Source organism: Anastrepha obliqua, chromosome 3 (genome assembly GCF_027943255.1).
Source record: "Anastrepha obliqua isolate idAnaObli1 chromosome 3, idAnaObli1_1.0, whole genome shotgun sequence".
NCBI lineage: Eukaryota > Metazoa > Arthropoda > Insecta > Diptera > Tephritidae > Anastrepha > Anastrepha obliqua.
This window is the reverse complement of record NC_072894.1, coordinates 43794473-43815400: the sequence shown is the minus strand read 5'-3', so window position 1 is coordinate 43815400 and position 20928 is coordinate 43794473.

The following is a 20928-nucleotide window of genomic DNA, read 5'->3' as shown; positions in this document are numbered from 1 at the left end:
GGCGTAGACCTTCTCTTTCACGCGGTTCCAAAGAAAAAAATCACAAGGTATTAAATTACAAGATCTCGGTGACCAATTGTAATCACCTCTTCGAGAGATAACACGATCGGGAAACTTTTCCCGTAAAAGATCAATGATTTCGTTGTGGCACGTACCACGGTCTTGTTGAAAATAAACGTTGTCCAAATCAATACCATCCAATTCCATCGCCATCTCTCGATGGCGCAATCCATTCACCAATAACACCTGTTATTGGAAAATCCTATATTGTTTTACCATAAATATGTTGTTACAAATTTTCGAACGTTAAAACTGAAGTAAATCTCTTACAATAACTCTCTGAGTTCGATCACTGGATTGTCGAAGAAAATACACAAATTAAGGGCAATACACTTGATTTGCTTTATTTCCAACACTTTACTTCTAAATGTACACATTCAGCTTGAGGCTGAATCGCTCTATTACTTTTCCTTTATTCGTTTATACGTTTAACTTACTACTGAATCCCCATGCACATGCACCTCGTCTTATACATACATATGTGCCTAATAAATATCGTAGTTTCTAGATCTGGGAGCCGTATCTTCATAGAGCAGCTTACTATTCAGCTGTCGTCTTCCTCTAACTCATTTAGCGGTAAATTGTCTCGCTATCTGCTGTCGCCATCAAAGCTAATTTATGTTATTGTTTTGGCCTCTCTATCGCTATTGTTGCTAGTCGGCTCGCGGAATCTCGCGATTGCGACAATATTTTTATAGTAAATTTCCTAATTTCTGAAAAGAGATGACAGCACCATATTTTTTATTACAACTCATTTAAATACCTTTCATTTCATACCAGAATATAGATACAAGTGAAATTTCGGTATAAATTGTGACATTTGCAATAAAATTCTGGAAGCAACGCTAAAAATCAAATTATGTTTGGTATAACAAATCGCAAATATTTGCTATTTTTTAATAATTTCTACTTTTTTTCATACTGATAGGTTGCAGCACCTTGCTACAATGAGTACTACAAACTACGTATCGGGTGTTTTCTTAACTGCGTAAGTACTGTCTAAATCGATCATGACAGCTGATAATGGCAAACTGTGTTGACATTTCTGTTCCGTAAGGTTTGACTTTTGGAGAACAACATAAAGACGCACATCCCAAATAGCAGGACGAGCTCGGCCAAACACCCAGCAAATGGTGTGAGTGCTAATTATAGAACAACGATTCTAAATTCCACCAAAAAAATACTATAAAAATCTTCATAAGACTCGTAATTTCTTTGTTATTATTCGGAGGACTTTGCCTCAAAAATAAATAATAAAAAAATTTAACCGGTTAAATATCCTATGGTCAAATGAAACCAAGATAAATATTTCCGGATCCCAAAAAACACAGCGTGCGATTCTAAATTCACCAAAAAAAATAGTGAAACATAGTGGTGGATCAATAATGTTATGGGGCTGCTTTTCTGCATTCGGCATGGGCCCAATTTTTTTGTTTGAAGGCATACTTCCATTTGTAAGAGAGGAGTTGTTGGTTCTTAATGAGTCAGAATAGGGCTAAGGTTTCGCAGTGGCTTCCACAGTCACCAGATCTTAACCCTATAGAACATCTATGGTGAATACAGGGTGCGCCATCTTTTATGTCGGTATGTAAACGCTGAATAACTTTGTATTTACCAACCGATCGACTTCAACATACTTGTATTATACATGTTTTTGGATCGCTTTACACCGAAACAACGCGAAATCGACGCTATAAAACCCGAAATGCTTGACAAGGTGATGACAAACGCAGAAAAAAGATCGCAGTTCGTGATTGCTAATAAAGGTGGCCACTTGATTGATATGGTATTCAAAAAATAGTTTTAATAAATTGTAAATACCCAGACCAAATAAAAATACCTCACTTATAAAAATCAGTTGATTCTTTTTCAAAGTTATTCAATGTTTCCATACCGATATAAAAAATGTCGCACGCTGTACTAAAAAAAAGTTTTGGGGGATATAGAGCGCGAAAAAGTAAGATTTTTGGGAAAGTATTAAGAAAGAATGGTATTCTATAAGCCCTGAAACTTGTGCTAAGCTCGTCAATTCCATGCATTGAAGTTGCTTGAAAGTAATAAAATATAAAGATGAAAGTACCAAATGTTAATAAATTTTTGTGGTAGTTTTTTCCTGTAACAAGAAGTATAGGCTATTCTGCACTATTTCTTTGTTTCTATTAAGAGGTGATTTTTTAGCTATTATCTTTTTAAACAATTGGTTTAAACAGCTAACGCACGTTTCGTGTTTTGTTTCACTGTCAAACATCTTCAGTTTGGTCTATAATTTAACCATGAATCGTTTTACAAATGAACAACGCTTGCAAGTCATTGAATTTTTTTATAAAAATGCGTGTTCTGTTAAGAAAGTTTATCGCGCGCTTCTTCCCTTTTATGGTCAGTTTAATCGACCCACTGAAGCGGCAATTCGAGCTATTGTGACTAAATTTAGAACCAAATTTACATTATTGGACATGAAACCAGCAACACGCTTACGTAGAGTGCGAACTGAAGAAAATATCGCAGCTGTATCGGCCAGTGTTAATGATGACCATCAATTATCGATTCGTCGCCGTTCGCAGCAATTGGGCCTCTGTTACTCAACAACGTGGAAAATTTTGCGAAAGGATTTAGGTGTGAAGCCTTTCAAAATACAGCTGGTGCAAGAATTGAAGCCGAACGACCTACCCCAACGCATAATTTTTGGTGAATGGACTCTTGGAAAGTTGGCCGAAGATCCACTTTTTTATCGGAAAATTGTGTTCAGTGACGACGCTCATTTTTGGATCAATGGATACGTAAATAAGCAGAATTGTCGATTTTGGAGTGAAGATCAGTCAGAAGAATTGCAAGAGCTACCAATGTATCCAGAAAAGGTCACAGTTTGGTGCGGTTTATGGGCTGGTATCATTGGACCGTACTTCTTCAAAGATGCTGCGAATCGTAACGTAACTGTGAAGTGTGAGCGCTACCGTGAAATAATATCCAACTTTTTTTGCTCAAAATGCAAAAACTTGACTTGCATGACATGTGGTTTCAGCAAGACGGTGCCACATGCCACACAGCATGCGTAACAATGGACTTGTTGAGAGGCGAGTTCGGTGAACATTTTATTTCACGTTCGGGACCTGCCAGTTGGCCACCCAGATCGTGCGATATAACGCCTTTAGATTATTTTTTGTGGGGCTATGTTAAAGCTCATATCTATTCAGACAGACCTGCTTTAACTAACGTATTGGAAGACAACATTAAAGCATTTATATGTGAGATACCGGCCGAAAAATTGGAAAGAGTATGCCAAAATTGGACTAAGCGGATGGACCATTTGAAGCGCAGTCGCGGTCAACATTTGCATGAAATAATCTTCAAACATTAAATTATATGGACTGTACTATCGATTTAAATAAAAATTTCATGCATTTTTCTGAATTTCTGAATTTTACGTGTGTTTTTTTTTTGAAAAACTTTCCTATAGCTCTTAAAAAATCACCCTTTATATTGTGCAAATAGTATGCTAGAAATTAATACTACCTCTTCAAATTATTCATGTTATTTTTGGGTTTCTTAAGTTTTGAATCGTTAATGCGTACATTAATATAAATATTGAAAACAAAAATGCTAATATTTTGCATTGTTTCTAATATTTTTTCCACCAGTGTATCTGACATCAGAGTAAGGTTAACCAATCAAAAATTTAAAACTTCTGAGGATGAAAGCGTTAACGAAAACACCAAATATCAATTTTAAGACATTCAAAATTTTTGTTACGCTTTTCAAATTTTAAAATAAAAATAAAATAAAACAATTTAACGACGCTTCGTTTGCGTGTTCGCAAAGGCTGAAGATTTGTTTAATGGAAAACCTTTTCTACATTTGTGTCTGTATTATCTCTTTAAAACAGAAGCCATCTCCTAATACACGCATTTGCAAACATAAATAAATGCCACATACCTATGCTGATTGAGTTTGCATTTCGTTCAATTATCTTTAATTTAAAGCAAATATTCCTTAAAGTGAGATGAAAAGACATGCAGGAAAAATGCTTTTGTGATGCGACAACCGTAATAGTTTCTTTTGTTGTGTGATGATACCTTTCAAAAGAAAATTCCATAACAGCACGATAAAAAAGTGAGGGGAAATGCGCGTGGCACAGAAAACTCATGTATATGTGGGAGCTTTGCTATTGTAAAGTCATTTTCTATCGCCCTCATAATCATAGTAACACACGTGGCGTAGCAGATAAATATTGAATGCTCCCGCTAATACGCCCGGGGTGCTTTGAAGCCTTGATATCCTGTAACGGTTGAGATATGGCGATTGATTTCTATTTATACCCAATGCAAAAACGACAAAGCTTTTTGAGAATCTAAGCTTAATTTTAATCTAGAAGGTGAAGTCCAAAATAAATAACACTGAGCTAAAATAGAAACGACAGAAGCTTTGTTCTGGTAACTTGAAGTTTGTTTATTCAAAATAGTACTCTGCGCGATCTAAAAGCTTTTCAAAAGAGTGTTTCAGTGACTGGAATGCATTTCAGAATGTCGGTACAAGCCCTTTGGATGACCTCTACGGACGCAAAATGTTTTCCTTTCATGGCCAAATGCAATTTATCGAATAGGTAGAAGTCACAGGGAGCTATATCAGGCAAATACGGTGAGTGATTGATGGTTAAAATGCGATTTCTAGTCAAATCAATCACAAGAGTAGATCGATGAGATAGTGCATTGTCATGGTATAAGCGCCAGCTTCCTCCTTCGCGGTATTCAAGGCAAATTTGACGAATGCGATGCAACAAACGCTTCAAAACGCCAAGATAGAAAAATGTATTGACGTATGTATAATGTATTCCCTTGGAATCGTAAAAACAAAACGAGCGTCGACTTGATTTTTGACTTCTCCAAACGCGACTTTTTGTGTGGTGGCTCGTCTGGGGCCTTCCATTCAGCACTTTGACGCTTAGTTTCAGGTTCATGTTGGAAACACCAACCAAATACAATGTTGTAAAGGAAGTTCTCGTATTTTCTCGCCTCTTTAATGAGGACTTTCGAATGTTGAATTCTGACCAATTTGTGGTCCTCAGTTAACTTGTGCGGAGTGAAACTGTGCAAATACCTCTCATAAACCCAAATGATCTGTTAAAATGCTATAAATCGATGTTTTGGAGATATTCAACTCCGATTCCATGAATTTCAACGATGATTTCGGTTCTTTTTTTGGTAAATTTACGAACAACTTCAATGGAGTTTTCAGTAATTTTTGATTTTGGGCCGTATTTTCATTGCCATTTATGTCCTCACAACCATCTCTGAAACGTGTAAGTCACACATGAGCGCTGGCACAAGATAGACAATCATCGCCATAAACTTTGTCGGTGAACGTTTTACCGATTTTAAAACAAAATTTGATATTAACGCTTTGCTCGAAACTCATTTTTGTACCGATGACACAGACATACTGACAATTTAGACGCAATAACTTCGCTTCCACTGAACCAAAAATCACCAAGTTTTCACTTAAAGTCAGCTAGGGATGTAACGCACTAACTCATTAAAAAGAAGGCGCCATCAAAACATTTTTATGACGACAGTCTTGTTTATTTTGGACTTCACCTTGTATATAACCATCAATTTTTTTTTGCTGACTATAAATATTTATAAATGATCAAATTGTTTTAATGAACCTACTTTATGAAATGAGATATCCATAGAAATTAAAATTAGGTTATTCTTTGCTGATCTGTATGAAAGTCCATTCATTTCTGAAGTGGATAGTGGGTGACGATCAAAAATGGTTTATATACGAGAATAAGAGCCAACAAATATCGTGGTAAAATTGCGGTGAGCTGGCCCAAACAATCAGCAAGCTGATGGTAAGATCTAAGAGTTTGCGCTGTGGCTGATGGAATTAAAATGAAAGGTGAAAGCCTAGTAGCTAAAGCTCTTTGAGAAGAACACTTTTTTTTATTTTTTCACTGATAATAAATAAATATTTAAAAAAAATTTAGAGCTGCTGACAATGAGACGAGTCCCCCACTGTCAATAAGTGGGCGTATTGAAACAGGCTGTCTTCCAAAAGCAACGAGTATTGGCAAATAGGATGGCTCACTAATATAGCAATATAGCACGTTTTCTCCTTTATCATTTATATATAGTGCATAAAAAGGCGCCGCAAAGATGAGAAGAAAATGGACAATGTTGTACTTTGATTGAAGTACCTTTTAGAGCGCTTAGTTCTCACTTACTAGATACTGTAAGTGTCTAGAATATTTTGCGCTTCGTAAAGCGCACTCAATGGATATATTTTAAGCAGAGGCAAGGGGATCAAAAGCTCTCTCCTCACTGATAATATGTACAATGGACTAAACAGACTAAGTGAGCCTCAAAACACTAAGATGAAGAATCACTCAAACCAAGCTACAGAATTGCTGAAAGGCAAGGTATTCGGACAACTGCGTCTTTTAAGTGCGTCCTTAATCCTGTTGCGTAAAAATTAAAGCTCAAATAAAAGTAGGTACTTCGTTAATCATTTGGACAATTTATGATAGAAATCAGTAGTCCTTAAGAACTTCTGCTAAACAAAGTGATTTATGCATTCTTATTCTTCATGCGGTATTGCGATGGCTCTTGAGCCTAAGTAAACTCTCAGGTAGTATCATCAAAATACTTAACCTAAATAACTTCAAAATGAAATTAAAGCGACACGCAAGTGAAGCTGTCTATTAACTTTAAAAATTACTAAATATGACCAAAGTATAAACTAGGGCGGGTCAATTTGGCAACTAATGTGTTATACGGGTATTCTAAATCATTTTTTTCTTTTTAATTTCCAAAAAACTATATCTAATCTACTACTCTTTCTATAACTAATCTACTTAATAAAATTAAAAATAGGTTTGCTGGAAATTATGCTTGCATGAACTTTTCCACTCAGAATTACCAGTAAGATTTTCCAGTCAGCGAAAATATGTAGAGAAAAAATGTGACCCATCTTAGTGAACATGCCATGGGTATAAACATGCCACACAAGCGCTTTTTTACTTCTTGGTGTTTTGGTAGTGTCGCCCATGATGTTGATGACGATTATGTATCTTATAGCCGTAAAGTCATTCAGGTAAGCCTTGACTAGTATTGCATTTTCCACAGCTGCACAGTTCTGAACATGGCGAAAAAAAAAATCAAGGAAAAGATATTCCCCGAGAGCTGTGTTGCATGCGCTTGCTTCCCCAAACTTTATTATGGCCACTTTTCAAATGTCTCTTATAATATTTTTTTCACAGCAGCATTATGCTGTTACTATTGTTGTTGTGCTTGGTGTTGTTAATGTAGCTATTGTCGTAATTCTTACCGCTTTGTGGCTTTTAGTCAAACGCACATACGTGGAACTCCTCTGCTACTCCTGTTGCAAGAGGCGCTGACGTTGTCATGTAATCGCTATGGCAGATTCACCGGCATATTGTTATGAATGTAGGTTGTATGCATACATATATGTGTGTATGCATATATGTATCTAGCCTATGTGCTATACCCATTTACTAGCTGCAGGTAGCACCTGTTTCTTTTTGCCACATTCTTAATTTTATTTTCATTTTGCCTTTTAGTTGCATGAGTAAAAAAGAGACTTGGACAAAATAAAAAGTGAAATACTAGATGATAAAAGAAAAACTGTGAAAAGCCAAATGAGAAAGAGTGAGTACACGTGAAAGGAAGGAGGGCATGTAAAAGAGGGAATACAACCAAATGGTGGCCAATGCATTGCGGCATTCCGCAGCTATGCAATAAACCTGTATGTTTCCGTGTGTGCGTGTGCACTTGTGGATATTTCTACAACAATGGCAAATGCGTGAAAATCCGAAAGCAGTCAGGTCTAGGAAAATAATGTGGCCAGGCTCATAACATAATTTATAACCAGGTCACTGGGTAGAAAATTGTAAAGTTGTGGTGAAACGTGCGTCATACTGATTGCATGCCGGCACGCGTTGACTGCAGTTGTACGAGATGTACATACGTAGGTACAGACCGGCTCACTTGATTAGAGGCAATAACTTTTATTGAATAAAATGGGGAAAAATTAATGCAATTGTAATTGATCTAGTAATTCAAGGTTTTCTGATAATTCAAGTGAAGACTTTACTTAGTTCTAAAATAAGCATGCATCAAAATATGATTTCATCTAACGGTATTTCTCTACAGGTAAAACTTCAGCAGCTGTAATACTGTGCTCGATTTATTGGTTCACTTGAATAAAGGCACGAGCCAAATAAGAAAAAAGTAGTTATAAATTTGGAATTTTTTTTTTTTTTTTGTTTTACATTTATTATTTGAAGCTTGATAATATGTGCTTATAAGTTACTTCGTAAATACGTTGATGGATGGGTTTGTACAAATTCGCCAGATAGCCTAATGAAATTTCAGATCAGGCCGTTTTAATGATTCGAATTGAAGCATTCTTCACTTCAATTACCCATTATTATAAACCTTACGCACAAGCCATCGGTATAGGTTTTCGATAATGTTCGGATCTGAGTAAACGGCGGACATGCCAAAAATTCATCCATACCGTTTTGGAATGCAATCCAAGTTTTGACCACACTTGAAGTCCGTACAGGTGCATGATCGTGTTGAAAGATCCAATTAATAGGTCCAAATGTTTCACAAATCTAATGTTTCCATAACACCACTTTCATGGTTGCGAAGTTGAGTCAAGTACCTTTTTTCCTTTCTTAAGTATTGGAAATAGTAATTGTATCCAGCCGGGTTTGTAATTTCTATGCTTCAGATGTGACGCTTTTAGAATTGCTCTTCAAACAGTAGATTTGCTGGCTGCAACATTTGATATTTCTTTAATTTTTGCACTTGGAAGGGCGGAATTTGATGTAGTTTCAAGGACTCACCAGGTTTCCTCTGGAGTAGAAGCTATCACTGTCGCTGTTCTGCCTTTGTAGTTCTTACTATAGGAAGCACCTTGCTTCACGTAAAGATCCATAACGTTTGGACGTCGACCAATCTTTTTGGCAATTCAGTGATTTAAAAGCGCCTCTGAGTTCAGGTATCGATTTGTTCAAGCTTTTTGCTTTCTCATTTTATTAGAATTAAGAAGTTTTCGACCAAACACAATGAATGCTTAAAAAAATGATATCTTTTCACAAATAATGTAGGCAAACGGGGTGCCTCTATTCAAGTGAACCAATAAATCGAGCACAGTATTACAGCTGCTGTAGTTTTACTCTGTGAAATATGTACCATTAGATGAAATAATATTTTGATGCATGCTTATTTTAGAACTAAGTAAAGTCTTCAATTCAATTATCAGGAAACCTTGGGTTACTATGTAGATAAAATGCGGTTGCTTTAAAACCATTTTCTTCCATAAAAATGATTGCCTCTAATCAAGTGAACTGGACTGTATGTACAGGCATCACTGACACACGTTTATATGTATGGTATATATGTGTTAGTTTACATTTGTATCAAAATAATGCATGGCAGCAAACATGGGAAAGTGTGTATGTTAAATTCATGTCCCTGTTGTTAACAAATTTTGCGGAATCGCCAGTGTAGCTGGCTTTGCTACACAATCGCATGTAGGGGAAATGTTGTTAGTGTAATCGTTACCTTTAACTGTTTAAGCACGTTTTTCTAAACTTACGGCTTATTTTTGAAATACAAAGAACAGCTGTGCTGCTTTTGAGTCAGCAAAGAGCCAGGCTTTCGAAAATAGATGTGAAACATTTCTAGTAGTTCTTTAGTATTTCGTAATGGAATTTATTAATAATATTATTCCCCATTTAAGCGCTGGATCAAACAGCTAAGAGTGTTTTTTTATGGGTATAAATAAATAATTGGCGCGTACACTTCTGTTAGGTGTTTGGCCGAGCTCCTCCTCCTATTTGTGGTGTGCGTCTTGATGTTGTTCCACAAATGGAGGGACCTACAGTTTCAAGCCGACTCCGAACGGCAGATATTTTTATGAGGAGCTTTTTCATGGCAGAAATACACTCGGAGGTTTGCCATTGCCTGCCGAGGGGCGACCGCTATTAGAAAAATGTTTTTATTAATTTTGCTTTCACCGAGATTCGAACCAACGACCTCTCAGTGAATTCCGAATGGTGATCACGCACCAACCCATTCGGCTACGGCGGCCGCCAAATGGGTATAGATCTTAAAAATTATGGATGTGCAAGAGTTGGCGCACCAAGCTGTTTAGAGCCATTCTGTTGGTACTTGCATGGCAATGCGCCATTGTACAGGTATGGGTCTAGTTGTCAGTGTGGATTAATTTGCCGAAATGCAAATATCTTAAATTTCTTCTGCTCAAAGAAAACGAGAAAAGCAAAATTCTTGCTTTCCTCGAAGTAATATAAATAATAATTAGAAAAAACTTAATACGTGTATGATATTGAAAACAGAAAAGGAATCAATGCAAAATAATTCCCACAGTGATGATATCACTTCCAGATTACGATGTGAGCACTTGTAGATTGCGGACGGACAGCAATTCAATCTTAACATATAAAAAAGGTTCTGATTGTTATCCGATCTCAATAATAATAATGTTGAATCTAAATGAGGTGGGGAACCATGCGTTTACCAAATTTAGGCTTGTTCTATTGAGTCGCTATCGAGAAACACATCGAGAAACACGCGCTTATCCAAAAGCATGGCACCACCATTTATTTTGAAATACGGAAATATACGTAGGCATGGCGGAATCGACTCCTCTCATCATTCCGAGAAAATCAGTTTACATATGTCTCTATCTATCTCGATCTCTTTATGGTTTTAAGTTTAATGGTTTAATTTACAAGCGCATAAAATTATCAATATTAATAGAACAACGAGGAATCTGAGTGCCCCATGAGTTAAAGTATTGTTAAGTCGATATGTGATTTTGTTTGTCTGAAATGCTGATCGAACTCTACAAAAATGTTATTTCTAAAACGAGTACTTTATTTTACATTCCTCTTTTTCTTGATTAGTGCGGTAACCGCTTACGCGACTTTAACCGATTTAAAAAAGCGCACCATATGGAAATAAAAAGTGACATGACCAAGACAACGTAGCCGGTTGATCTTTATTCGCTGCGATATGTCTATGTAGTCGTAAACTCATATAGCTCATTGTTTCATCGGCTACAATACCCGACGTCACCAACAAGCAAAGGTCCAAAAATCTTCCGCAGAATCTTCTCTCAAATACTCCTAAGGTCGCCTTATCGGATGTTGCCACGCTTCTGTGCCATACGTCAGAACGGGCATGATGAGAGCCTTGTAGAGTGTTAGTTTTGTTTGTCGAGAGAGGACTTTACTGCTCAATTGCCTACTTAGTCCAAAGTAGCACTTGTTGGCAATAGAGATTCTCCTTTTGATTTTACGGTTGACATTGTTATCGGTGTTAATGCTGGTTCCTAAATAAACGAAGTCTTTTACAACCTCGAAATCATAACTGTCAACTGTCAACTCAACAATTCGTCAGCTGACTTGGGTGCCGAAACGCGAGTGCGCCGACTATTTGTTTGACGACAGGAGGCTTTGCTTCTTTATCCAGTTTGAAAAAGACAGAACTAACGGTGCGGTTGTGAGGGCCGATGGTATCAATATCATCGACATAGCACAAAAACTGTACACTTTAAAAAAAAAATGTGCCAGAGCGAATAAGTTCTGCGGCTCGTACTATCTTTTGCAGCATAAAGTTAAAGAAGTCACACGACAGAGAGTCAAAAGTCTAGAGCCTATCTGAAACCTCGTTTTGTATCAAATGGCTCGGAGAAATACCTCCCAATTCGCAATCTATTTTCGATTATAGTTATACAAAACTGTAGATTAGATGACTTAGTCGATTCACTGTATTCACCACACCTGGTCCCTTTTCATTAGACTTGTTTCGGTCAAGACAGAATGCTTCCTCAGAAATGCTCTTTTCCTCAACTGAATACATCAAATATCGGCTTTATTCTTTCTTCACGAATGTTTCTGAATCTCTTGACACATATTTATTTTTTCGTTATAATTCAGAGTAGTGTCAGGAGCACAAAAGTAGTAAAAGCAAATAGTAGCAAGGATAGGAACTCTACGTTAGCAAGGAGTTTGACAAACTTCTTCTAGTGCTAATTCTTCTATATGCTTGAAAATTACGTTGTCGATATATAATTGAAGTAACTGAGTTTAGTGCTGGTTTGATCTGTTATAATCAAATGTAACCTGTGACCACCAAAAGGACTGAAAAATGTCCGAAGAGGTTGATCCAGGATACTTTTTCTTACTCCTATCGTGCTCGATCACCTGATCATGACAATAGTTCACGACTAAGTCAAACTCTTGCACAATTACTTATATATCAAGAGACCAATGAGCAACGAGATTTGTCTCTTATTGGCAATTTTTCAACGGAGCTTAGGCCAAGAGAGCAGTCGAATATGAGGACTTTACTTTAGTCAAAATTTGTAATATTTCGAGGTTTCTTTCCAAGTGAACCTTTCAACTCAGTATTCGAACTAATATAAATGACTAAATAGTTTTGATTGAATTGAAATAGATAGATTTTCTTAACATAATTTTCCAAAGGAAAGAGGCTTTATTTTTCCCAAAATGTATTGATTACTTTCCTAGTTTTCGCTGAATTCGCCAGCGTTCCGCCGAACATGTACTCTTTATTGAAATCACAACACCAGCGCTTTCCAAAGAGTCTCAAAATTTGTTTAGATTTAAAAATAGGTGGTCATAATGGAACACTCTACAGTTTCTTCAAAATAGCAACACGTAAATATAATAAAAATGTTAACCTCAGAATATATTTGAAAATGTTAGTGAGACTGTTTGCCACTGCACCGCTGGTAGAGGCAGAGGTCTCGGCCCCATTAAATACGCAGTGAGTTTTCAGAAACGAAAATGTGTGAAGGAGAAAATTTAAGTTCAAAAGATTGATAACTTGAAAACACATTAATAAAAAGCTAGAAACCATTAAAAATATAGAAAAAGAGTGAGAAAAACATTCAAAGTTAAACAGTTAATAGTATAAACCAACAGGCGTTAGTTAACAATAAATATAGGGCCGCAAACTGAAAATTATTATTTTCTGAAGTATTTGTTTTCAATCATTTGCTTATTTATTTTGTACAAGCAAACAAAGCAAAACTAAAAAAAGTTACATAAAATATTCAAATTTCTCTCCTTCCATTTCCAAGAATATTCGAATTGCTTTGAAACCCCCTCCACGCGCTCGGGTTTCTTGACATTTTTGATTAACCCAGGGCATTTCAAGGCTATTAACAGGATTATCATAGACGATTGCTTTCAAATATAAAAAAAAAACCTAAACGGTTTGAATCAGCCGATCTTGGAGGTCTTGATACAGGTCGGCCTCCTTCTAACCATCTGGGTGGAAATGTTTGGCATTAATACTTTCAGCAATAGTAAAATTAGGTGTAGATCTGTCATGCTGAAACCACAATTGTTGCATTTGGTCGAAAGGAATACCGTTCAAACAATCAACCAGGTATGCTGTAGACAGTTTAGGTAAGAAGCGATTAGTTTTCGGTTCAGCAAAACAAGACACCAACAACAGCATGCAAGTAACAAACGAGTTTTTAGCTCACCACTTATTCAAACCGTTAGTTTGTGAGCCTATATTTATTAAGAATTTTTTATGCCTTTTGACGCATCTGTTATCTCCTTACATACTTTATATAACATAATTTTTTAACACCCTGTATATCGTGAGAGTGAACCGAGCCCAACTCCTCAGAATATAATTGGTATACGAAACTTTAAACCTTTAGAATGTTTGATGCTGCATATACACATACATACATACATACGTATACATGCACGCGAGTGTTGTATCTACGTACGAGTACCTATATCTCAAAGTGCTCCAGTCGGAGGATATTGGGGAAAATGTTGGCTCATTGCAAATGTACAACTCAATTTACAGGCACACGGAAGAGCGCACAAACACAAGCATCTGAAAAAGTATCGCCCAATAAGCGCCGCTTGTACTACTCTGCTGTCGGATCTGTCATTATCGTTGGTGTTGCTACGAGTATCATGTTGCGGCTGTGGCAAGTAACTTTACGCGTACAAGAAACTTTTATGCGGACGCGAAAATTGCAGCATTCTTCTTTCTTGTGCCAACAAAAGAAAACAAGAAAATGGTAAAAACAAAAAGCAGCAAGCCATTCACTCGTAATATCCCGCCAGTACCTGGGACTGGTCATGGACTGACGAATCGTCAAACACATGGTATACATCAGTAGTCTCAATGCTTTCGGTACACGAATTTAAGCAAGCCAAAAGCAGTAGGCCATCGCCACCGCGGCATTACGATGAAGTTAGCGAAATGCATGCATTGGGACAATCAGCACCTTCCAAGTAGGTGCATCCCTTCACGTATGCAATAAGTATTAATAATTAGAAATTCAAAAGAAACGTATAGAATTAATGTTTTTTTTTCTTCCTTATAAGTTATTATTATTTTTGCTTTAAAAAAATACTTTAAGAAATCCTTTTCTTTTGACTGGACTATTTACCTTTCCTTATTTATTTATGTAAATATAAGTCACTCAATGTAGTTCTTCCTAATTAATTACAGCTTATCTTAAAGACTGGTATATTACGAATAGAAGAGAAGAAATGATAAATTTAAATTTTGGTAGTACATTTCAATCTGCTAAGTTTTAATCCTAAGTAAATTGAGGGAAGGTTCTTTAGATGAGGAGAAGTTGAGAACGATAGAATTCGGTATCTTACAGCATAATTAATCCTGACACTGCGATTGACAGAAGTGATTGTATTTACGTAAAGTCCTCAGCGGAAGGAGGAAAAGAATGTGTTGCAGGAATACGAGCAGTCAACATATCACCATAACACCAAAAGTGAGCCAGAGAAAAAATAATGGTTATTTTCGTTTCAACAAGTTGAAGGCCGATGAGAAGCAGATCTGGACTGAAAACATGTTCCAAATAATCGCAGCATAATTTAGTTTAGAGCGAGCAAACGCTGAAACAAGTAGTTGAAGAGAATTCAGAAAGTGAGGCCAACATCAGACCATTAAACGGTTCTCAGCGATTTTGAAGGCGTCGGCTGGTTTGCTGACTTAACAGGCAATGGGACAGCGGTTTTTCACTTTTCAAACTGAGAATTTGGCTGATCATATAACTTCAACTTCAACGACTGATTCGAAGAGCATAAGAATACGTGTGAAAGAAAATTATCTATTGGAATGTTTCTTATATATTAAAATCTTTATAATCAATTTTTGTTTTTATTTGCTATACCTACTTTCCATGTCTGCGAATTTTCAGACTTTAAAATATGCAATTTGTTTGTTGCTATGAGAAGGACAGTGATTATGATGTAATTTCTTGAATTCTTATTCGCCCGCAATACAGTAAACATAAATATAAGAAACCCTTAGCAAGTATGATATTATGCTGTCTACCGGGTAATATGCGGTGGGGATTGATCCCAACGTACGCTAAATTCTATTTACGAAAAGACTATCGCTATCGCGCGTGCGGGGCGGATACCACGAACAACTGTGACTATTTTTCTTTGTTTGTAAGTTCCAGATATGGCAATACTGGTAAGAGTAAAGAAAAAAAAAATGCAAGCCAGTGCAGCTAAATTTTGTGAATAAAAAAAAAAAGTCATTACTCCAGCGTCCACTCTTATGTACTCAACACTTGCCAGCAGTGTATAGCAGGCGCACATTGACACTGGCAATGAGAAGCGAAAGGAGAATATATGGATCAAATCCAAATATACAAAATAATTTTCACATGAAACTTCGTTGTATTTGTTATCTTTATTTTCTGCTTCTTGGCTCGCATTTCTGCATAAACTTGTTAACTCATTCTACTTTTGTGCACCGACCTACACGCTTGCAATGCTTGAATAGAAAAAAGCAAAAGCCAACGCTCACACTGGCATCAACTCAATTCGAAGAAAGACACTTAAGGCACACTTTTACGCAAAGTGGGCTCCTCCGGACGGATAGTTAGTTAGTCACCTAAATACTCAGTGAGTGTGCCGCACTTATAAACCCCTTTGTCTTAACTGAGCTTAGTTCTGCGCATACTTGGCAACAGCAAAAATTTCCTTCCATTTGGCAAATATTTGCAAAACGTGTTTGCTACGGAAATGGACGCAATGAATTCTATTTGATGACTATGACAATGTCATTGCATAAAGTACGCGGAACACGTACTGCGTATTTGCCACCGATTTTCAAATTACCTACTGGAGAAAGAAAAAGCAGTTGTATGTATATATTTACTATCTTCGTTTGTACGTAATGCAAGTTATAAAATAATCAGAATTATACCCTATTTTTAAGCTACCGCTCTTCCCTTTAGTATCCAATTTATTTCTTCAGCGCTTTAATCGCGAGAGGTCCATCTGGCAATGCTTCGATTGTATTCCTAATTTTAAACTTTAGGTGTGATTAGAGATACCGTATATCCTCTATGTGAATCTTCCATTGTTTGAAATAGTGCTAGAAGGGGCGATTTCCTTTTTCGAGCTTTCCTCTTAATACAGATTCCACCTTAGGACAAAAAGAGTAAGGTGCAAATTTTGACGAATAAGATAACCGACCTCAAAATGGGATGCTGTAATTACTTGGCTACTAACCTCTTGACAGACAATGCGAAATGAGTCAATGCATCGTTTTGGTGGATAACCTAAAATAAAGGTCTGAAACTATCTCTCAATTCTTTCACAGAGTTTATACAACCTTCTGTAGCTGTCCTTCCAAAGCTACAAAACACAATACATTGCCTCATCTTCACAGCTTATATTTAGCCCGCGCACATTTGAACAAAATTATATTCGTTATGGACGATGGAAATAAAAAATAGCACATAAAAAGTCGGCGGGGTTTTTGTTGGACCTCAATAATATGTAGAGTCAGTCTATTAGAAGCGTGACGGCAAATACTTGGAAACTAACTGAAGCTAACAAGCTGCATTGTATGGATTTATAATATTTATAATACGAAGTATATTCAATAAAATAAATTGTCCTCACATTTTCAATAGGGTTGTCATCAGGCGACTGTGAAGGCCAATCCAACATATCAATCCTGTTTTGCTTTTTTTATCTACACACCTTCTGCTTCGATACTTGCGATCGTTGTATTCTTGTAAAATCCAAGGTTGGCTAGTTCTTCAAAACATCTCCGCAGCTGGGGGTAATAATGCTTCGTGGTAAATTCTATTCTTCAAAACTACACTCAAATTGGCGGTAAACACAAGTAAACCGCCAAAAATTTTTTCGGAGAAACAGCCCTAAACAAGAACCTTAACTGAATGCTTAACAGTTCGTTGAAATTGTTGATTATCAGCAGAACATCAGGACCCACGTATGCAACTACTTGTATTCGCCCAAAAGGAAGCTTCTCCCGTAAATATTACGTTTATCCAATCCCGTTCTAAGTTTCTCTTAGCCTATGCAAGTCTTATTTTCCATGTGTGATAATGAGAGCAGCGGTTTTTCAAGGTGGTCCGGAATTTGAGATCTTCTGGACGTAAACATCCTCGAATCGTTTCTTTGGATGTAGTATATGTGGAGGTTGTTGTAGCCGCATCCAGTGCCTGGATTGCAGCTTGACTATCCGAATTAACAACAGTTTTCAATAAAACTGCTTCCACTTCACCAACGATAAGTTTGGCTTTGTCACAAACAAATCAATGGTCTTCTGATCTTGCTGTGGAGAGGTATTTTTTTAACCTCGTCCGACCATACCATTGGCGGTCGCCGTAGCCGAATGGATTGGTACGTGACTACCATTCGGAATTTAGAGAGAACGTAGGTTCGAATCTCCCTAAAACACCAAAATGAAGAAGCAGTTTTTTCTAATAACGGTCGCCCCTCGGCAGGCAATGGTAAACTTGTTACGTGGGATGTAACAGTTTTCTAGATTTGGCAATGGTCGGCAAATCGGTATGGCGGGTGTGTGGGGGTAGGGTTTATCCGTAAAATTTAAGATATATTGCATTTTCGGTTGCTTCGAATCCGACTGTATGCTGTTGTCAGGACTGTAATCCCTAACAGCAGGCTATTAATTGCCCTAACTACCAGGCCTGTCTTCAGAAACTTCTGAAAGTACTCAAATTTGGGCTTAGATGGGTCCTGGTTCAAAGCCCTGCAATTTTTTGTATAGTTTAAGCCAACAATGTGTTCTTCTCAAGTTTCATAACTTCTAAGAAAAGGGAAGGTGCAGAATCTACAGTTTTTTGTTTTTTTTTTTTGTCGGGGCAACTAGCAAGTGCAGCACACAGACACAATTAAGTCCATTGTACTCAACTTGGATTCCCTTTTAATTTTCTTTAAATCTACCGGATCTCCGAGGAAATCTGAGTAGATCTTGTGCTGCCCAGGAACCAATGTGGTCGCTTCTTAACACATCAGTGCCAAAGGCTTCAAACCTGATTCGAGCGAATGTGGGGCAACGCACAGGGTCGGCCGTCTCATCCTCCTCTTTACAAGCTGCGCAGATTACACTGTCTGAGGTGCTAACCTTTTCCATGTGCTTCGCCCACAGAAAGTGGACCGTTATCAGTCCAACCAGCTGTCTGCAGCCCCTTCTGCTTAATGACAGGAGGATTTGCGACAGTCAGTTTAGTCCATCTGCAGTCTCTCTCAGCCTGCCAAGCTCGCATGTGTCCCGGGACCCGTGTTACCATCAGGCTATTATGTCTACCGACATAGTTCAGCTGGGATTTACAGGACTCGACTACCCCTGACGTGGATATTATATTGTACACGAAGGGCTTAACAAATTTAAGCACCTACTGATATTGCAAAAAGCCTGGTTCCAAAATACTTGTGACTTATTTGGAACAAGTGTCTTAAATAAGATCTTATACTCGTATACTAGAAGGTAATTTGCATTTGCAGATATTTAGCAGATGCCAAATGAATAACAGGTTCAGAACACGCAAGTAAATACCTGACTCTCTTTTCTATTGCTCCCTTTCCGCAATCAATTAAAATGAACATTTCTCGAAAAATACCAAACACTTGAAAAATGCTTGGCTTGCACAATCCTCAACCTAAACATATACTTATACCATTTCTAAAAAACACACCAACGAAAAGTGCTTTAACATTGACGGTGGTGGCTCACTGCTTTGGCAATTTGAATTAAACTTTTACAAGTGAAACGAATGGACACTCACCTTGTGGCCTTGCGATTAGGTCGCTAAAGTAATGGGTGTTTTTTAAACGTGAAAGGTTTACATCCGAAAAACGTTTACAAATCAGGGACATTTTTTCTTCTTACAATGTTATCTTCTGTGGACTTTTTCATCATTATGGACTTAATTTGGCTTGATTGACATATACAGATATGTATATGTATATACTTACTTGCATATACCATACATAATTGGCGCTTATACCCTTTTTAGGAGTTTGGTCGAGCTCCTTCTCTTATTTGTGGCGTGCGTCTTAATGTTGTTCCACAATTGGCGGGACCTACAGTTTTAAGTCGATTTCGAACGTCAGATATTTTTATGAGGAGCGTTTTGATGGCAGAAATACAAACGGAGGTTTGTCATTGCCTACATAGTGGCGACCGATATTAGAAAAAAAAATTTTCCTTCATTTTGGTGTTACACGGAGACTCGAACCTACGTACTCCGAATGGTAGTCAAGCTTGATTAACATACGGATAAGAAAAAATGTCGCAACGAAACTACTTTGGACTCTTTTTTTTTGAGGGGGTACGTTACAGCCAGTTACAGTATCTACGTACGTTATCGCCTAGAAAGCGAACAGTCGGGGCGTTAATAACGAGAAAGGCTGATTATCGGTAAAAAAGTGGTACAAAATGGAATTGGATTGGATCATTTGATATTATTTTTAATAGTAAATTCCCTAGAAGTAGTAGCCTAATATTAATGCTTTATTTAAATAGTTCATTACCTCAACAAAAACACCCATTACATAAGAGGGACAATTTCGAGGTATTCGCTTTTGTTATTCTTTCTTCTCTTACCGTTAGCGGTGGATGCGGCAATTACATGCATTTACACTGTGCTTGTGGTTCTGGTTTGGATGAGGATGTGGCAAGCGCTTAAGTGCTGTAAAAATTTGGGACTAAGTAATTTTTTGCTAACGACTACTAGACATTTTTAATCATGTTTTTCAAATGGAACCTTGAATTTGTGAGAACAAAATGATGTGGAAAAGTAACTCTTTAATGAATAGTTACAGTTACAAAGGAGTTTTTAAAACTTTTATTATTCAAGAAAGTTTCTAAATTTGAGCAAATTAAATCGGATGAAACGGCTTTTGCGTATGTGTTTAATGCATTTAAGGATATGAGTGCCGTACTAATAGCATACATAGGAAACGATCATTACTTTATTGGTAACGGCATTCAAGTGAGCATTCCAAGTAATTATTCCATGTAAGTATTCTGTTAAGTAGAACGCTAGAGAAACTAGTTCTGCTACTATCCTGGCGGTTCAGTCAGCGATCATTTTCTTCTCCAGGTAAATTTCATGAATTTTGTTTCATTACGCTTTATTTTAGCGCTTATACCATCTCTTTTCAAGCAATCCTCTAATTCAGATTATTAATCGTTTGCATATACAGGGTTGCCCATATTCAATTGACCCGACGAGGCTTGTCCGCAGGCAACAATCTTTGTGTGAGTTGAATCTAATGCGGGAATAAATGCAAATCAATGCGGATAATTCGTTGTAAAGTGGTCCGAACAATGCCCAATTGCTGAAAACGGCAATTTTGGGATGTCCTTGGCGACGCTTTGGTCGGTTTTGATTTGGCCTCTTTGGATTAGAAAGAGCATCACCAGTCGAAAACCTTTCGCACAAATGTTTAATGGTGTTCTTAGAAGGCGCACTTTTCACATTATTTAATTTTTT